This window comes from Hyposmocoma kahamanoa, unplaced genomic scaffold (assembly GCF_003589595.1).
Source record: "Hyposmocoma kahamanoa isolate Upper Pololo Valley unplaced genomic scaffold, ASM358959v1 114, whole genome shotgun sequence".
NCBI classification, from domain to species: Eukaryota; Metazoa; Arthropoda; class Insecta; order Lepidoptera; family Cosmopterigidae; genus Hyposmocoma; species Hyposmocoma kahamanoa.
The window spans coordinates 766,998-788,128 of record NW_020653383.1 but is presented as its reverse complement, the minus strand read 5'-3'; positions in this window follow the sequence as shown (position 1 = coordinate 788,128).

Here is a 21,131-nt window from a genome sequence, read left to right as displayed (position 1 = left end):
TATATTAAAATGACGGTGTCAATTTCAACGTGCTACTTAACCGTCCAACTAATTACACAAGTATCAACATAACGAAGATGCTTTTGTTGAAGTATGCGTATATTGCAGTTAAAGTAGTAGCTTTTGAAATGGTCAACAGCAAGGCAAATATTTTTAACTATCTTTGTGTGCGACTATAAGAAGGTTTTTTTTTATAATATCTAGTGACGGGTCGAACAAGTGGTGCGCCTGAGGGTAAGCTACACGCCTGTCCATAACAGTTGCAGTGCCACTCAGAGCTTTAAATAGCAAAGATCTGAGGGACACTGCCACTGCACCCCTCACCCTGAGCCATAAGTTGACAAGTTCCATGTGTCTGTAATTTCACCACACCCTTACCCCTCAAAACCAGAACACTGTATTGCTGACATTACTGCTTGGCGGCTGAAATAGGTAAGGTGGCAGTATTACCCTGGACGACCTCTTTCACAAGGAGCTCTACTGCTACTTAAAAACTTACTTGCTGGTTAATCTTATACGAGTATGACAGTGTCAACAAACGCTTTTATAATTTATACTTTGGATCGTCAATTTTGGAATATTGGTTTTCTTCTGCAGGTTGTCAGTACAGTGTGTTGCGTTCATCACTCAAAAAAGATTAAACTTTTTGTGCAACTCAGTTGCTCCTACAATCGACGTCTATGGGGATTTAATTCTGCATCTAGACAGGAGAATAAAATTAAAATAAACGTTTGAAAGTCTTTCAAGAATAGATAAATGCTTTCTTGGCATTACGTTATTATGTATCGCATTATAAAAATCTAAAAAAGACTTCGCACTATTGTCCATTCGCCATTTTCATAAGGCCATTATGATAAGACCACGTCTGCAAAATGACAAGTTTTCAGGACAGAGGAGAATAGGAGAGTCGTTATAGCTTATTTTATTTTTAACCGACTTAAAAAATAGGGGGAGATTCTCAGTTCAACTGTACTTTTTTTATGTATGTTACGCGATAACTCATTTGGTTAGTAAGTTTAGGTAAGGTAGGTAGGAGGTAAGGTACTTTACGTGATAAGATGATGCATTTGTCAAACGATTTTGATGATTGTTTTTTTGTAAAATATTCCACCTCTTAGGTTAGCAAACGAGTGATGAATCCGGTTTAGCGTACTTACTCGTAACCGATTTCAATAAAACTTGGCAAAAGTAGATGTATTTCCACGAACTTTTGATATCGGTCGTCGGCTTTTTATGACTTTCATGTGATAAACGCACTTTCCACGTATTATCACACTAGTTTGTACAAATACATGTCATATTTTATTAACTTACTAGTCTATTTGATTTGATAGCAATAAAATCGAGTAAAATTTTAAATAAATACGACTTCATTCTGCACATAAGTGAAAATATGCGATCATATGCGGCTTTATTATTTACTTCATAACACTATTTATTACATTTATGAGTATACTGATTTAACTTTCACGATTTTCACCACTATTTGATTTTAAATTCGGGACTTAATCGTGTACAAAAACATATTTTATTTAACTCGAAGTTTCGGACGTATTGCGACGTCCATGGTCTCGAAGGGACTGATACTTATTAGAATATTTAGTAGCAGTAGAGCTTCTTGTGAAAGAGTTCGTCCAGGGAAGTACTGCCACCTTACGTATTTCTGCCGCCAAGCAGTGCTGCGTATCGGGTTTGAAGGATAAGGGTTTTGGTGAAATTACAGGCAGATGGGACTTGTCAACTTTTTGTCTTAGGGAGATGGGCGAAGTGGCAGTGCTCTTCTGGCCTTTGCGATTTAATTCTCTCAGTGGTACTACAACTGTTGTGAATAACCGTGTCGTTTACCACCAGACACGTCGTGATCGGTCGTCACTTAACATTATTTCAAAATTAAATAAAAATAACCCAGGAACACACCTAACTATTTTCAAGCACGTGCCCACTGGTCATAGTAAAAACCATCAGCTGTCGAAAATATCCGTTAAAAAGATATGGGCTATTGACTAACCTTAATCTAAGCGGTGTTTGCTTATTCGAACCCTCGCAAACATAGGGATTATGATGTTCCTCTAATTGACGACGATATTCGATAATACACATGCCGTGAGCGTGCATTTTAATTTTGCCGCGTATTATAGAGATTTAATTAATGGATTTGTGTACCCGGTAATGTACTCGTTTAATATTAACATGTACACGAAATTGTCGTAGAAATCGTTGAAATTCAGGGCAATTCTCATAATGTTTTTACGAATTAAAGACTTGGATTTATATTTTCAGAGTTGCTACACCTGTTAAAAACCTGAGACCTGTAGGGAAAAGCTGCATTATGTTGGATACATCAATATTTCACTTTTGCATATGTACCTATATTACGACAATGTCCACTAATACGATTTGTACTTTTTGAATGAATTTTTCAGTATTGAATGTTTATTTATTAACAAACACGTAAATAATATTTTAAAATTTACTATATGAATAGCCTGTTAGGGCGCAGCTTTAAACTTAAAAATTGTTTATGTTTACAATTTTTAAATAAAACTGAAAATTGAAAATTACGAAAGAAAAAAGATTCAAATAATTATATTAAAAAATCAATCTCTTAATAAAATAATGAACTTACATATTTTACACTTACATATTACATTTTAGGAACTAGTTCTAGAGATTTCATTATCATTTAAAATTCTGCTTTTTAAAAAAAAATGCCACTCAGCGCTTTAAATCATAAAGATCAGAGGGGCACTGTCCCTGCGCCCTTAACAAGTTCCACGTACCTGTAACTTCAGCATCCTTCAAAACCGGAACGTAGTAATGCACACATTACTGCTTGGCGGCAGAAATAGGTAAGGCGGCAGTACTTACCCAAACGACTCTTTCAAAAGGAGCTCCACTGCTACTGAAATAAAAACGGAATCGTTTGTTTAAGGCACTAATATCAGTTATCTAAAATATTTTAATCCCAAAATACTGATTCTCTTCCTGCCCCATTGAAAGAGAGACGTGATTGACATGTTTATGTTTATAAAATTGAGAGGTCGAATAATTATTATTTGCGGGAAATTTCTCCATTTTTTAGTCAGATGTACGCTTATCTTGTACATAAAAGCGTTAAACTATAATAGTCTACGGCGGTGACAGAAAAGCCAGTGAAAGACAAGTTACGGAGTTAACAATAACACAAGCCCTTTTCATACCTATGCATAACATTTGTTACGCCAACCCTAATACACTTTCGATTTAATTTGATACGGTCGTTTCGGTTTCTCAAAAGCTAATAACACGTACAAAATCGGCATGGCCAAACATTTATCAAAATCGTGACCCTCTATGGTTGTCAGCTGGTGAGCTTTGATATAGAGTTCGGCATAAATGTTCGTGAATGTTCCCTCTGTGGTAGTAAGAAAGTTTGGAATAAACGAAAAAGACGAAACATAATTTATCTACAGGAAGTATTATATTTCGTCGCCTTATTTTCTCAAACTTGTGTCTTAAAGCACAAAGTTACTGAAATGCAAAAAATACATTGTATATACAAATTTTACAGGCTAATTTCACATCACATTTTCTTCATATTCACACATTGGCTTTTACCTATTCTTAAAGTAATGCATACAAATTACCAAACACCCTTGATAAGAAATTTAAAATGAATAAAAGTTCTGCCATCTCCTGAATATTCTTTATAAGATACGAGTTTGAGAAAGTAAAGTAAAGTAAGCTTTGGAAGTACTTGAACCTTGGTATGTGTGGGGATTTACAGAGTAGGTCATAGTGGGCAGACTACCACACATAAATGTCTTTGATTATAGGCATGCTACCTCAAGATGGAACTATATTTATGTTGTACAGAGTTATTATTCTGTGCAAAACCTGGTGAAATGAAACATGAAATTGAGTATATATCTTACATTTAACATGAGGAAAAGTGTGTATTTTTATTAGAAATACAAAAATTCAAAGATATTAGATAATTTTTATGGTTTCTTTTCAAATGAATTTGAATTCCAGTAGGCACTAAAGAGATTAATAGATACTTTTGAAGCTTTTAAATTTTACAAAAGCAAAGGACTTTCTGCAAGGCTTTGAAGAACTTTTTTTACAAATAAATTTTAGTCTGTGCAGATGATACGCTTAAGCTGTGACTTTTTTAAACTATAAATTTGCAAATTATATTTACGACGGTAAGGTAGAATTTTCAATAACGTTTTGACATATTGTGTAGCTTTAGGCTTTAGGCATGGGTTACCATGTCAGATAATATATTAAAACTTTCACACGTAATTTCATATCCCCACAGATGGTCAAGCAATCGCGTTGCCATTTCATGGGTAAATCTCATCCAATACTCGAATATTGGCCCCGACAGATGTTGTTTGAATGGTTTCGGTCACAACTTTGTTTGTTTTCTGCTTGTTACATTTGACCATTTTACCCTTGCAGACTATTGTACTATATTCTTAACTATTTACGAATAGTACATACAGCATTACTGTTTGTTGTTTAAAACAATTATTATTGTTGTACGTGACATTGATAGGAGTATTTGCTCAATTATTTAATAATCTCAGAACATTTTAGACTGTGAGGAAAAAATAAAGTTGTTTTTTAATGATGTGAAGCGGGACAAACAAGTCACGTCTATCCAGGACAGGTGCAGTGCCATTCAAAGCTTTAAATCGCAAAGATCTGAGGCGCACTGCCACTGCACCCGTCATACTACGACATAGTTGACAAGTCATAAGGTACATGGGTGTCTGTAGTTTCAGCAGCACAATTTAGTAATACCGTAACTCTGTTTTTGGACGAAATCCTTTTTCTACTCTCCAAGCGCAATATCGGCCAATTAAAGCCTAAAATATAATTTCTAGACCGCTTTTATTTTATTTCTATTAATTCGGTTTTTATGGCTATTCCAAAGTTCACATTAATGGAGGTACGAGGTTTACGAACTTATTTATTTAGTAGCGGTAGAGCTCCTTGTAAAAGAGTTCGTCCAGGGAAGTACCGCCACCATACCTATTTCTGCCGCCAAGCAGTAATGTCAGCATTACTGTGTTCCGGTTTTGAAGAGTAAGGGTGCTTGTGAAATTAAGGCACATGGGACTTGTCAACCTAAGTCTCAGGGTGAGGGCGAAGTGGCAGTGCCCTTCAGATCTTTGCGATTTAAATCTATGACTGGCACTGCAACTGTTAGGAACAGGCGTGTAGGTTATCATCAGGTGCACGACTTGCACGACTTGTTCGTCCCGTCACTTGATATTTAAAAAAAAATATAGCCGACGACGTAAGTGTGTATATATATGCGGAGTGAAAGGATAGGTAACAATAATTATGTATATAAATTAATCTAAAGACTGAACAGTTCAAAACGAAGTACATATAAATATACACGAACACGCCATAAGCGACGGTGTTTAGAGTTAGACGGCACAGACAACGGCTCCATTGGGTGTTATAATTAAATTATAAACTTTTCCCAACAAAGGGTCAACTTGCCCGTTAAGTAAACGCCATATCGTAAAACTTTATTACGTGCCAAATAAAGGGGTTGTAAACTTTTACATTTGTTCACTTCGCGGTAAGATTGTAAACGGACGAATTAATTGCACAACATTATCGCTGGCCTTATCATAAAATTCTATTTTATCTTTATTTTATAATTGGAGAGGGTAAAGATATTTACAATGCAATTAAAGTCAGTTTTTGCTGTACTTTGTGCTTATCAGACACACGCACATACAAACACATATACATGTACACAAGCAAACATTTACTAACATAAATTTACTTCTATTTTTACATATCTAGTCAGTAGAGTGGGAAGTACTGCCACCTTACCTATTGCTGCCGCCAAGCAGTAATGAGCGTTACTGCGTTCCGGTTTTGAAAGGTAAGGGTGTTGGTGAAATTGCAGGCCCGTGGAACTTTTCAACTTTATGTCAGAGTTACGGGCGCAATGGCAGTGCTCCTCAGATCTTTGCGGTTTATACCTCAAAATGGCACTGTAACTGTTGAGGATAGACGCGTCGCCACCAGTCGCACATGCAACATCACACATTGAAACCAATACCGTTGCTAAAGCAAAATGTCGATTTTAAAAAATTTGATACCATATTTCACATGTGGCAAAGCTATGTACAATACACAAACACTAATGCCAATTTTAGCTAGATGTCATTAGTGTCACTACGACCTTCGACGCAATACGCCCACTGTGTAACACGATCTGGATAGTGACATGACTGTCAATCATAGTATGCCTATGCGCAAGAGTGACATCAAAGTTAAAAAAATACCTACTAAATATGGCAATTAAACTTTTAGAGTGGTCACACACGGCGACTCTTGGCAGCGATGAAAAAGCGCGTTCGTGAAACGTGCTATTGCTTCGCTACACTTGCGATTTATAGGCGATTGCATCGATGGAAACGCGCGTTTATATCGATGCAATCGCGCGTTTCTATCGATGCAGTCGCGCGTTTGTATCGATGCAGTCGCGCGTTTGCATTTTCATGAACGCGCGTTTGCATCGCTGCTAAGGGTCGCCAAGTGTAGCGACGCAATCGCGTGTTTGCATCGCGTTGGCATCGCTCCTAAGAATGGCCAAGTGTGGCGCAGTCGCGCGTTTTTATTTTTTATTTTTCTATTTACCTACATTACATACCCACAGCTGCCTCCGTGGCGGAACGGTTACATGTTTGCCTGCTTCACAGAGATCCCGGATTCGATTCCTGGTCTGGGAGAAACATTTGTATGGCCTACATTTATTTATCTTGTGAGTTTAGAAAAGAAACCACCTTGAGGCTCAGACATATTAACGAAAATAACGGAGAACTCACGTATTTAAGTCGAATTTTTGCTCGGCATCTTTCGAACCAATTCGTGGTCCTTAATCATGAGATTCCGCGGCGGTGAGCCGACGGAGCCGACTTTGCCGTGCAAAAATTTGACTTAAATGCTTGAGTTATCCGTTATTTTCGTTGATATTTGTGAGTTTAGGTGTAATTTGTGGTGTTCTATGTATATATGTCCATGGTACCCGCGACACTGAATTCCTATAGTGCGGGGCTATGAGCGTGTGTGTTATTATTGTTAATATATAAACAGAATAGTGATTATAAATAGGGTTAAAAATGCTATCACAATATTTCTAGAAACGAAACAGAAAACGCATACTCCAAGCTAGCCGCCGATTTTTACTCCCCACTGCCGCCGATTTCTACTCCCTGCCGCCGCCGATGAATTTGGCCGGTGGCGTATTATGTCATTTATCTTATTAACTTTGTTTAATTTTAATAAAGTATCAGTTTCTTTGTTAAATGTATTTGTATACAATAATTCCGTTTAATTAAAATGAATTACGTTTTTGACTATGATTCTGTTTTTAGCCGACTTCAAAAAAGGAGGAGATTCTCAACTGTATATTTTTTTTATGTATGTGAAGCAATAACTCTGGTATTTGTGAATCGATTTTGATGATTTTTTTTGTTGGAAAGAGGGTACCTCAGAAGTTGTCTTATAAATTTTAAGAAAATATTCCACCTCTAAGGGTGGTAAATTAGGGGATGAATGACTTTTGAGGTCGGTTTTTTTTAGTACCTACTCTGTACTGAGATTATTAACAAACATTCTTAAAGTTCTTTATTTTTAGTAACGCTTAATGTTTCTTTTAAGCATCTGAAAAATATATAGCACTGTTAATACAATAGTGTATTAACTCGAAAAGTGTATTTTCTTGAATCGACAAATATCGAATTACTCGTTTTCCGTGAAATTAAAATGTATGTATAGGTTATGGTTTATTACGAACAATTTCCTACTTGCCAAATGTATTTAAAAATAAAAGGGAAAAAATAATTTTATATTTGTGAATAAGGGCTATTTTGGACAGAACAAGCTCTCGTAAGGCATGTCTCATTTTGAGTTAAGTAAATATCTTTTAGTTGTTTCTTACCATAGTGTAAAAACAGTTTTATTGACGTGTAGAGAATCAAATGTTACATTCAATAATGATATAATCTTGAATTTCACATATTTTGAGTTATAACACTATTGTAATAGCAGTGCGATAAGTCACTTCGATTTCACGCCAATCACGCCGCTGCCGCGCGCCGGACGAAAAGCCACCAGACGCCACCGCCGACCATTTTGCGATCGGCGCACTTGTCTATCCTGGCCATAATATAAAAATGGTACGTCACGTATAAACTCCTTTCAATAATAACAATACAGTCATTACTTATTTGCTGAAATCTAAATAAACATTTTCGGAAGTTTACTTTTTTGTATAGGTACAGATTAGGTTTTAACACGAGATCCTTCTTCTTTTGATGCTAATAACGAATATAAATGTTTTAACACCATCGGAAAAAGCATATCCAGACAATCATTTTGATAGGTAATAATTACAGAAATAAATAGTAATGGCAACCATCACAGCAAAAGTCTTCATCAAACACTAAACGTCAACAATCGCGCCACAGGCGATTTCTTTTCACATTTTTTACTGGTGTATCGACGCATCATAAAGATTTCTTGTTTATACTAGTATATCAAGTATTAAACTGGGAAATATTAATAAAAATTTGGTGTTAATATGTATCACCACACTGACTATAAAAAAGTTCACCAATCGGGTAGGTACTGTTATGTACTGGTAGCTACAGCTATCAGTGACGTTTGCTTGTACATTGCATTTGGTCGCTTTTCTTTCTTTTTTTTGTAGCTCCGTACTAGGGAAACCTTGCGTCGCGAGTGCCACGGACACACATAGACATCCACAAATTACATCCAAACTCACGAGAGATATGAAGAAATGAAGGCCATACAAATATTTCTCCCGACCCGGGAATTTCTAAGTCACGCAAGTAACCTACGTCTATTGTATTAATAAATAACAAAAATAATAAAAAACATATATTCAAGAACGTACTTCAAACGTTCCTCTTGTGTTCTTAATATTTGGTAAGCAATTTATTTCCTTTTTATCTCGTTCTGTTCCAATATGTTCGCTCCATATAATTCAATTTGAATTTAACTCGTATGTCCCTTTGCTAAATACCCACTTTTTGTACGTGACCCCAACGAAGTTTTTCCCTGTGGACACCGTATGGTGCTTGACTTTTTTATTACGGGTTTCTCGAGGATTTTTTTAAGGCTAAAAAAGGCAAACGAAACTTTATGGCGCGTTGCGTATAATTTATTTCATTGTCCGGAAAATAAATCGAAAACAACACAGTCTCTAAGTTCATACGAAAAGTAGTTAAAGTACAATAATAATAAACTCTTGTTAACATGTTAATAGTAAACTATTATATAAAATGTATTCTATATAGATTTTAATATCAGCCAATAGTAGTGGGAGATGAAAAGTAACTGTAACTCAGCAAAGTGGATGATTGCTATGTTCAAAAAAGAACTGTGCTAAGATTAAGATTAGTAGCAGTAGAGCTCTTGGTGTAAGAGTTCGTCCAGGGAACAACTGCCACCTTATTTATTTCTGCCGCCAAGCAGTAATGTGAGGATTATTGCGTTTCACTTTAGAAGGTTAACGTGAAATTCCAAGCACGTCGGACTTGTCAACTTATGTCTCGGGGTGACGGGCGCAATGGCAAGGCCTCTCAAATCTTTGTGATTTAAAGCTTAGAGTGGCACTGCAACTGTCATGGAGAGTTGCATTATAAATAAATAAAAAAGATTGCCATTCGTAGTAGATTACTAAATAGAATCGTTTATTGCAAACGTGATGTTAAATACAGTTATTATAAGTGAATAATAGTAGCACATAGATCCCGGTAGGCTATAGCAAAATTGTACTTAAATCGAGTTTATAACTTTGTAGTATTAATTAATAGAAACGTATATTTGAATTAAGTACTAAAAGCAAACATAGGTTATTATACGAGTTCATTTGCCTAGAGATCACTATCCTGCATGAATTCTGAGACCGATTTATATGCTGTTTTTACAAGTAACGTTCTTAGACTGAAATAATAAATTTAAATATTTTACTTAATTACTCACTTCGCTGGCTCATCGACTCGACGTAGGTCTTGGCCTCCGATACTAGTTGGCACCAGCGTGCCATATCTTGTGCGATCTCCTTCCAGTTCTTTGCGTGTAGATTTAATACGACTATTAGAAGCCTGAAATCGAACCCTGAGGGCTTTCGGAGTCGAGTTTGTAATTCCCGTACCGTCCGTGATATATACAATGTTTTTCATCACACTTGCACGTAAATAGTATGATTGAATGCAGCCTGCATTCAATACTACTAGCAAACTTGACTATAACGTCTCAAATAAAATCCTCTTGCCTTTTCTCTGGCTTTTCATTACAACCATGGTCGGTAAAGAGAAGAAAAAAGGCCCGAGGATTTTATTTGGGGCTATAGTCAAATTAGCCTACATGCAGTCATATTATTTACTTGCAAGTGTGATGGAAAACATTTTCCTGTCTGCATGTAGTTCGTATTATTTTTATGATTTTTATGTGATTGGGTTCGAATTGATGGATGTACCTAAATGTATACATTATCAGCTACACCTTTTTTTCTGCAATCTTTATTCATTCATGTCCAAGTAACTGTCATTTCATCATTAATATTATGTGATAGAAGACAGTACATCCCCAAAGGACCTATAAGCAATTAATAACATTTTTCAGGACCTTACCTTTAATCCTGAAAGTGTCCGTTCACTGAGTGCAGGAATGCAAGGGCTTCGTCTAAATGCTTCCATTTACTCTCGCCTCGGCTACGCAGCTGGGTACCTGGGTACTTTATTGTTGTACATTAAGGTACCGAGGGGCAAAGACAAGCATTGCATTAGTCAGGTTAACTAGCGAAACAGGGATGTAGCTAGATGGGAGTAGTACCGTACCTTGTGGAATGTCCACGTGGAATTATACTACTTAAATTTTGTAGTAAATAAGAGGGTCGGTGGTATTTTACAATACATTAAATCGTTGATCGAAATAATGGAAATTGTATAAGCCAGTTTAAGTTGAAAATAATGCATTTGTAATTTTTAAGTTCAATATACTCTTTTCTCTTTGTATTAATAATCATTGTATTAATAATAATTAATGCATTTATCAGAATTACCTAAGTGGTGTTCTTATTATCGCTTCAACTAAAAGTTGTAGTTTGCTAGCTTCAGTTGCTTATTAATTATGTTATTTTGAACTTTGACATGAGCAAATTTGTGTCACTTATCTATTATTTACGTGGCGAAAGGATCCAGGTCTAACTTAGGTTTATTTCCTATTGTATTCTGATATTTTTTGTCCAATGTATATCGCCCACATGGAGCGGTTGCTGTCCCCCGCTGCTAAGCCAGTAGGCCAGTCAAAGGAAAAGCACTGTACATTTATTTATTCTTTTAGTGAGACTGAGGGGAAGTACAAAAATCCTATTAAAAGCCCCATGGCACAAAAGAAAATTTTTGCCTGTAATAAATGGATACACTATCGGTTGGTTGCATTCCAAAAGAAAATTCAAATACAAATGCGGTCCCTTCTTCAACCTTAACCTGAAGTTTCTAATGTGCTTGCAACAAAGTAAGCTCATGTGTCCGAAGTTGAAAACTACTTAACTGTTAGAACGTATTTGTAAGCACTTTAGAGTATGAAAACATTAAGTTATTACCGCAATCCTTGCTCTAAGACCTAAGTAGAAATAGTAGCACGCTTTGGGGGTTGCCTACAGGAATATTAGATAACGTTTCTTTCAAAATGTTATTGCTATTACATTTTGATAGGCGCTACAATGTTTTTGTAGAGATTCTTATAATATTTTTAAGTCTATACGTGACTAATTAATGAACCCATTTATAAAGGTGACTTTTTTATGTTTCTTCATGTCGATATTTACTGCCTCTGTGGCCTAACGGTTGCCATGTTGGTTTGTCATGCAAAGGTCCCGGGTTCGATTCCCGGATCTAATGATGTCTTTGTATGGCCAGATTTTTCTCTTTCGCATTTTTGATTGTCATTTGTGGTTGTCTATGTATGTGTGCATTGCACCCGTGATACAGGGTTTCCCTAGTGCGGGGCTATGAGTGTGTGCGTTATTTTATTTTTATTTAACATTCTGAAATAAATTAAATTGTGGTGTTTATTTTAAAGTAGGTAATATTATCGCAATAAACTTACTAGCATTCAAATAAGATTCAAAGCCAAATTAAACAACAATTCTTAAGCAGAAATTGTAATAAAATTATTCTTATCCCGTGCAATATTTAATTTTATGAACTGGAAAAAGCGCAGAGGGGCGAAGGACAATGGGATGATTTGTTACACTGACAGTTATCGTCTAGAAAATGTTAAGAAAACTTTCTTTAAAAATGTTATTTTCTTTAGATAACTTTCTTTATTACGTTTTAGGGACGAGCTCTGTGAAATATCCTACATAAGTTTAAATCCCACGAATGCTTACTCTGAAATCTGACTTGAACTAATTATATTGAAATTAATGAGTCCTAGTGGTTATCAATGCTTTTAAGTAATTCTAATTAACTTATTGTACTGAATAAACATTACTTACTTTTTAGTATCAGAGCTCCTTGTAAAATAATTAATCCAGGGAAGGACTGCCACCTTACCTATTTCTGCCTGTTACAGTAAAGGGAGCATTACTGCGTTACGGTTTTGAAGGGTATAAGGGTGCTGGTGACGTTACAGGCACGATGGACTTGTAAACTTATGTCTCAGGGTAGTGTCACTGGAATTACTAACTAAGGGGACAGGCATGTCACTTACCACCAGGCGTAATACGTCCCGTCACTCATTATCATAAAAAAATATTTCATAATATTTTTTTTTATTACATCTACTTATTCGAAATTGGATATTTTGAGATTTTTTTGTACCCACGCAATAAATTTAAGTTTTTTAATAAAGTTGTATCTTAAAACTTATTTCATTACATATGAACTTTTCAGCGTACATAAGTTCTCCGATAGTTTGAATATTAGAGAATGTGAGTAACAGAGTCTGCAACGTAAATTGACCATAGAGTTTCCATTGAGAGAGTTTCAAACTCAATCAGCGAACATCGCTAAACTGTTCTGCCAGCTTCGTACAAAGTTAATGTTATTATATTAACCTCTATGAAGTTAACATATGATACTATGTAAACGTTAATGACCAATTTTATTAATTTGTGATGTTTGTATTTATTTCGGATAATTTAATCATAAAAGTTTTATTTCGTTTTGTTGAAAGATATGCGAAGATTTTACATTAATCATAGATGTAACAAACCTACTTTATGTATTTCACATTTAGTTCCCTAAGAATCCGCTAGATGGCATTGACCCATTTGGCGTTATTCCTGAATCGCGGTGTTAAGATTTTCCCTCGAATGGTGACTACTCGAACACAATTTTGTTAAGGAGGAGAGAAATCAGAGAATACCGAGAGCTCATTAGGATTAGCTAGGAGTTGAGGCCTTTCTTGGGAACTGCTACCCGGACCTTCTGACATTTCGTACGCTCATGTAGAGTGAAAGGAATAAACATCATCTTGCGGAACCTTCCGCAAATAGGGTGAAATTATATTAGCGTCATACAAGGTGAAAAATAAATCTTCAGAACAACAACTTGGAGTTTTCACTTGGCTGTATTGGTAACCACATCCCACGATACAGAGTGCTTCCCTGCTTTACATAGATTATATTACCACAATTAAGGCGATGAGGTGCCCAAAATCGCTTAAATATGGTGTTTTAGTGTAAGTTTTAGGCAAGAACATAGCACGTGGAACTTTGAAAATAGTACATCCTGTAACACGTATCTTGAAGTGTAGCTTGAAAATCCTAGAATATTGCTTATTGTCATAGGTAATACAAAAACTGGATTACAGTGAGACTCTGGTGGCTATGTTTTGCCATATTTTTCTCGGGCAAACCAAACTTGCTTACTACCAAAGGTGTGGTTATTTCAATGGTACTTATCTTAATCCTGACACTTTATTTGTTTTAAAGAAAGACAAATAACGAATTTAGGAGTAAAAAGTAACTTTGGCCTACTAAAGTGCGAGCTAAACATTGAATTTTTATTTATAAGTCAATGGAGCTAAATATTTGCTTGCAAATTATGGACAGGCACTTAACAGTGTGAAAAAATATCATACACAAAAAAATACGTAAATATAATGCACCAATTCGTTGAAATCGAAACAAAATATATAAAAAAAGTCAAATTTAGCCATTAGGTGAGAATAAAAAAATTTATATTTTTGGTTGGATTAGAACCTAAAACACAAAGTATTCAAAACAAAAATGAAATTATTGTTTGTGTACTTGATTATTTAGTAAAATTGCAACGTTGAAAACTTCTGCTGCGTAGCTTCCGTTCGTGGGATACGTTGCCAGACCTTTGCTTTGACATGGTTTTGACTGATTAATTTATATTGTATTGTCTGGCTGTCTACCGTCGAGCACGATACTTACGAGATATGTAGTTGGACATAGTTATGCAAACTATAACCAACCCACGAAATGTCACTTTCGAGATAATTTGATTTTTGTAAAAACAGTGTGAAGAAATAAATAGGTAAGTTATTTGAGACTAGAGATGCGCCGAGTACTCGTTTGCTACTCGGTACTCGGTGTACTCGGCCGAATTACTCGGTTCATGAGAAGAGTACTCGGTTAAAATAAAGCATCACAGCTATAGACATAATAAAGTAAAATCAACAATATATTTAAAATATTCAAAGAAGATTTATTACTAGAAATTGTAGACAATTGTAATAATTTCTAGCAATTTAGTAATTTAAAAAGAAAGTTTACATTATAAATATTTAAAATTTAACAAAGGCAAGTTATGATGTAGGAATATTTACAAGGCTTTCTGCGCATTCAGGTAATAGTCTGTTCCTTTTTTCTTCATACACATCACCCGCTTCGGCAACATACGGTGCACATAAAAACACTCGTGCTAACTGTGCCAGTTTTGGATATTTTGTTTTATGCTTTGCCCACCATTGGAAAGATCTCTACTCTCGCGACAATAAACTTTCATTGACATATCGGCCTAATTCTAGAGCAACGGGGGCTTTTAGGATCATCGCGTTCCGGGTGTAATGAACCGCGTAACTCGGTAGAATACTCGGTTCGGCAAATGTTAAACCGAGTAATATTCGGTACTCGGTTATTCGGTAAAACTTGTACTCGTCGCATCTCTATTTGAGACAAACGATGTACTGTAGCAGTGAGAACGATATAGGGAAACTATGATATTATATAGCAATAAATAGAAAACATTATGTATCTTTTTATTTAGTTAACGAGAACCATGTTCTAGTTTTCGTAATGAAAACGCCAAAGATCTACAGTACTTCTTAATATTTAAAAAACGACATTATATGAAGTTAAGCAGCAAGGTTCTTTTTAGCTATTAAAAAGTTACTTATTTAGGGTTGGTACCCTAAAGGACTTTTATTTTCTCCGTTTTGGCTTGGTATGTTGCCAGGATCTTTTGTGAGCGGGTAAAGGACACGTCTGGTGTTCTATCTAAATACATAACTCAATTTCACTCGAGGTGTGCGTTGTTTCTTGTTTGCATATCATGTCCAGTTTTTATGTGCTTTGATATTTTTTTGTTTGATAGCATGTGTGTATTTTAAGTACAACGCCATCTGTTAGCGGCAATTAATATTATGTTAAATCAAGCGGAAGGTCCAACTACCACACTCTTACCGCATCGGGGCGTATGGCGCCACCTTATTGGAGAAATTATATGTAGTAGGCGCGTTATCGCTCAAGATCGTCGACGCAAGGTCATCGACACTAATTGTCAGCGTCTTCACATGTTTTTGCAATGTTTTTTCCGGAATACTGAAGAATATGGTGTTTTAAAAAACACCTGCATTTAGGGCTTGACTATACTTATGATATTGAATACTTTTCTATTCAAAACAAATATAACAAATTCCTGATTTTTTTTGTCCCAAATATTTTTTTTAGAAAGCCAACTTAAGTTTTTTACAATGCCAGAATGAACAAGTCGTACGCCTAGTAGTAAACGACACGTCTATCCATAACGAGTTGTAATGCTACTTAGCATTTTTAATCGCAAAGATCTTAGGGGCATTGCCATTGCGCCCGTTACCCTGACACATACGTAGGCAAGTCCAATGTGCCTATAATTTCACCAGCACCCTTACCCTTCCAAACCGGAACGCAGTAATGCTCACATTACTGCTTAGCGGCAGAAATAGTTAAGGTGGCAGTCACAGACATATGTCTGTGATGGCAGTACTTCGTTGGACGAACTCTTTTCAAAGAGTTCTACTGCTGCTATGTTCAGTATTATGGCTAAAATCACCATATAAAACTTTAGACGAACTTTTTAACCTAATGTTTCTAGTTTATTGAAAAATGGCTAAACAGCCAAGTATAAAAAATGTTGGCCAAATATTATTTGCTTTGATTCGTCTATCACTTTATCTTTCGAGTACAATAGGACAAAATAGTGAGGCGCCTCGATAAAGCACGTGCCGTCTGTATAGTGCAAATAGCCATTTTAAACACATTTACGCACTACCATTGAATTTTAAACTTGATAAATTTTATACGGAACTAACTTTACTTGTGTTCGATGTGTGCGTGTATTCAGTATTTCACGAAGTAGTGTCCACAGTTTAAAAAGTAACATGATGAGTAAAGAAATAATTCAAAACTAGAATTCAGAAAAAGCGTTTAGCGCACCCATGACTCGTACCAAGATTGTTATATCTATGTACGCCTTAAGTTTAGACGTGGATGGTTTTATTATTCTATTGTAATAGAAAGGATAAGCAGTTCCAAGCGATAACATTCATCGGTGCAAATTATATTTCTTCAACAATACGTATGTACTCACGGTGGAACACACTAAATGTTTTTTTTATATAACACTTAATAAAAATCACACACGTGCGTACCTATTATACCAGTAAGCCTGTATTATCCTTATATAACATTCTTTGAATTCATTGTGAAAGTTCAGAATGAAAACCGCACATTGTAATTTCGAAATCAATTTATCGAAACTATTAAATCCCCACATGTGCCAATTGGACACGCAAAGTAAACATTCATAGCCGAACTGACCCCAGCCCCTATTGTGTGACCCCCACAATGAACCAGAGGTATATGCACCACTAATATTGTAAATCTTTGGTGGAGTTGGGGGTGAGTTAACTACATAGGTTGAATGAGTTGCAAAATCTCGATTAGGTTTCTATAATGTGTATGAATATTGTAATAAATACAAAGCATCAGTTAACTTCTACAAAATGGTATTCATGTTTATGTGATAACCTATTGTTACGCAATATCTTTGTGTAACCGCATAAATGCAATAACAATTGAACAAAGATTGAAAAATGTAAAACCATTTTTATACTTTGAGATTTTAGTGAACCCTAAAATGCTATTTGTTTTAAGAACTTACGGAGTGTGTTACAAATAAATAAATAAGTATTAGACAACATCACGTACGTTACTCTGATGCCAAAGTAAATAATGTAGTTAAGTAAGATGTGTTATGGAAATTGGAAACGTCGACGGTAACACAACCACCCAGACCTGAGACAATATAGAAAATTTACTTTTTCTACCCTGCCGGGGATCGAACCTCAGAGATGGCGACACCATAAAAACCGGTGTGCAAGTCTCTCAACCATGGAGGTTGTTATAAGTATTAGGTTATTGAGTGCAAAGTGCAAGATGTCGTTTTGTTTGGTTGGTTTTGGCTTGTTGTTTCTTCCTTCTTTCTTTCTTCATGTCTTCTGGGAATTATGGGGAGTGATCTACCGTTAAATATGTTCAGTGTAGACCGGGCATTACAAGTGTCTTTTAATACTTTTGTGAACCCTTTTCGAGTCCTGGTATGTTTTCTTACTTGATAATAAACTCATCTAATCTTTATATGAAGCTACCTTTGAGGATCTTATGCTCAAACGTCGCTTTACGTTCTCTAACTCGTATCTTAAAGCACAAAGTTATTGAAATGCTAAAAAATGGATTGTATATACAAATTTTGCACATTTCCTTCATATTCACACACCGGCTTTTATCTAGTCTTAAAGTAATACATCCAAATTAACACCCTTGATAAGAAATTTAAAATAAATAGAAAGTTTTACCATCTCCTGAACAATCACTCTTTATAAGATAGAAGTTTGAGAAAGTAAAGCATCGAAATAAACTTTTAGATATACTACAATTCGTACATGCTGTCAATAAGATATTAATCACTTTTTTGTCAGTGTATGCGTAAGTGCCACAAAAGCACGTACACACCCTTAGCCATACTATCTGACTGTCTGTGTTGAAACCCCCGACTATTGTTGTCAATTAATTAATTATCCACGGACAAGATGATTTCCGTTACGGAGCCAAAATACATTATCAAAATTGATGACTGATGGACTGCCCTGTATTAATTCCATTTGCCGAAACAAATAGCAGTACGTTTGACTTATTAGAGTTGTACGCACGAAGATTATATAGATATATTCATAGGTATCTCTCACAGGTGACGCTACGGTAAAAAAAAATCATTAAAATAAAAAATAAGGATTTGCAACAAGCACATTTTTGTAGCAGTAGAACTCCCTGTGAAAGAGTTCATCCAGAGACGTACTGCCACCTTACTTCTTTCTACCGCCAAGCAGTAATGTGAGCATTACTGCGTTCCGATTCTAAAGGGCGGGGTGAGATTGCTGGTGAAATTATAAACACATAGTGTGGGGGCGGATTATGAGAAAAAACGCCTGGTTGTAAATTGAGCTTCTTGATCTTGGTTTTGCTTGGATCGCGGTGAGATTTGGAACGCCTTCGGATTGTGCAGTCAGTTTTGGAATGTCGTTCCGCTCCCAACGCTCCGCCTTTTATATCATCGCTGGCCCGCCGTGCCGCTCGCATTCTATTCAAGTGTGCGAGCGGGACGGCACCAATGCAGGAGCGGGACGGGAGAACCCTACAGACTCCAAGCAAGACCCCTCTCTCCCTCTCGTTTATTTACCAAAATCTTAAACGAAATTAACAATAATAAATTACAATAATAAATTACAATATTATAAATCATATGGGCGCGAACACGTTTTCGTCCTGAACACATAGCAACTGTTAACTTATGTCTCAGGGTGACGGGTCCAGTGGCAGTGCCTCTCAGATCTTTACGATTTAAAGCTCTGAGTGGCACTCCAGGCGCATGGCTTGTTCGTCCCGTGTCATTTATCATAAATAAAAAATAATGTAGAGAAATTCATAAGGTCCGCTGACTCGTTCTGTAGCTCAGTTGGGAGAGCGATCGCCCCGGTATGGCGTTGACGTTGACGTTACTGGTTAGAGCCCAGCCGGATCAACGGAATTTTTCTTTGTGTTTGTCCGATCTTTGTGTCAATAATAACAACAAACTTGTGGACTATTTTAACAAGAAATATATGACTCTCGTGATACTAAAAAAATTATATTCAATAAAATAAATATTTTAAAGCTACAGTTTATAGCCATTGTTATTTAGCAGGTGCATATGCAATGTGGCAGTAAGGTACAGTCGATGTCCTAAAATACCTGACTTTATAACCGACCTTTAGTTCTGAGAGTCTTCTGACACATTCAGCAGAAAGTGTAAACAAATTTCAGTCTTTTTATTTAAATGTATATTTGTGTAATGTAATTAAAGATCAATTTGGTTTAAAAGATATCTAAAAACGCCAATCAGTAATTATGCAAGAAGGAAGTCATATCAAAATCAAGTTTGCGGGTCACAACACATTTCTTCACACTGATCTAATACTCAGAACCAAATAGTCGGTTTTAGTTTGTAGTGTAGTACCTCTGTGCTGAGTACAACAACACCACACATCCTAGTAACAACAAATCCTGATAACCCTTAATGGTTTCCGAGATTTTTCCATAATAAGCTCGCTAACCATCCAGTGTTCATAGGCAGAATTACACTTTGGTGATTTTGCACTTACAACTTGGTGATAAGTAAACCCACCCCTTGGTAAAAGTTGTTCTTATTGAAGGGCAGAATCGTCCTTTGAAAAGTTGCGCAGAATTTAGGGGTCGCTGATCTGTATATGAATTTTGGAGTCTAATTATTTATTATTTATTTTGTTATTAATTTCTTTGTTTTAAAGACTTAAAATAATATAAAGTATTTTAGGTGGTAATAAACGTAATATTGTGTGTAATGAATAGTATGATGTTTTACCATGATAAATATTTATTATTTGTGATATTATTCCAAGTGTTTGTTATAATTTTATAATTTGATAGGACTCGAATCTTCGTCCGAATTTGTGTAGACAAAAAATTCATGGATATGTCACAGATGGCGCTACGGCAGAATATCCGTTAAACTAGAAACAAAGGTTTGTTAACAAACACATAGCAAAAATTCATAAGGGCCCGGACCCGAACTGTAGATCAGTTGGTAGAGCGAAGGTCTGGTAATAAAAGGTCAAGGTTTGTTCACACATTTCCTGGCCAGGGCCTTCCGACCTCAGTGTCCCGTCAGGATCAGATTAGAAAATGCTTGCACATAATTATATGAAACTCGTTTACACTTGCTCGTGCCAACCGCGTCCGGGTTTTTTATGTCCCGGATGCTCAAGCTCCGTCAGTGCTATTTGATTTTAGGGTCACTGGATTATATTGTTGAAGTGTCTATATGACTGTCCCTGATACTTATACCAGGGTCAAAGGATGCAGGGCTTCGAAGGCTCGAAAACTGAGACCTTAAATTAGTTAAAAAGGTGTAACGGTCATTTGAACCGTTTAACAACACACTAAAATTTATCATAATTTATCTTCATCGGTTGCTAAATTTTATGCCAAGTGACGGGACGAGCAAGTCGCGCACTGGTGATAAGCGTCACGCCTATCCATACCAGTTGCAGTGCCGCTCAGAGCTTTAAACCGAAAGGATCTTAGGGGCACTGCCACTGCAGCCGTCATCCTGAGACATGAGCTGACAAGTCTCATGTGCCTGTAAGTTCACCAGCACCCTTACCCTTCAAAACTGGAATGCAGTAATGCTCACATTACTGCTTGGTGGTAGAAATAGGTGAGGTGGCAGTACTTCCCTGAACGAACTCTTTCACAAGGAGCTCTACTGCTA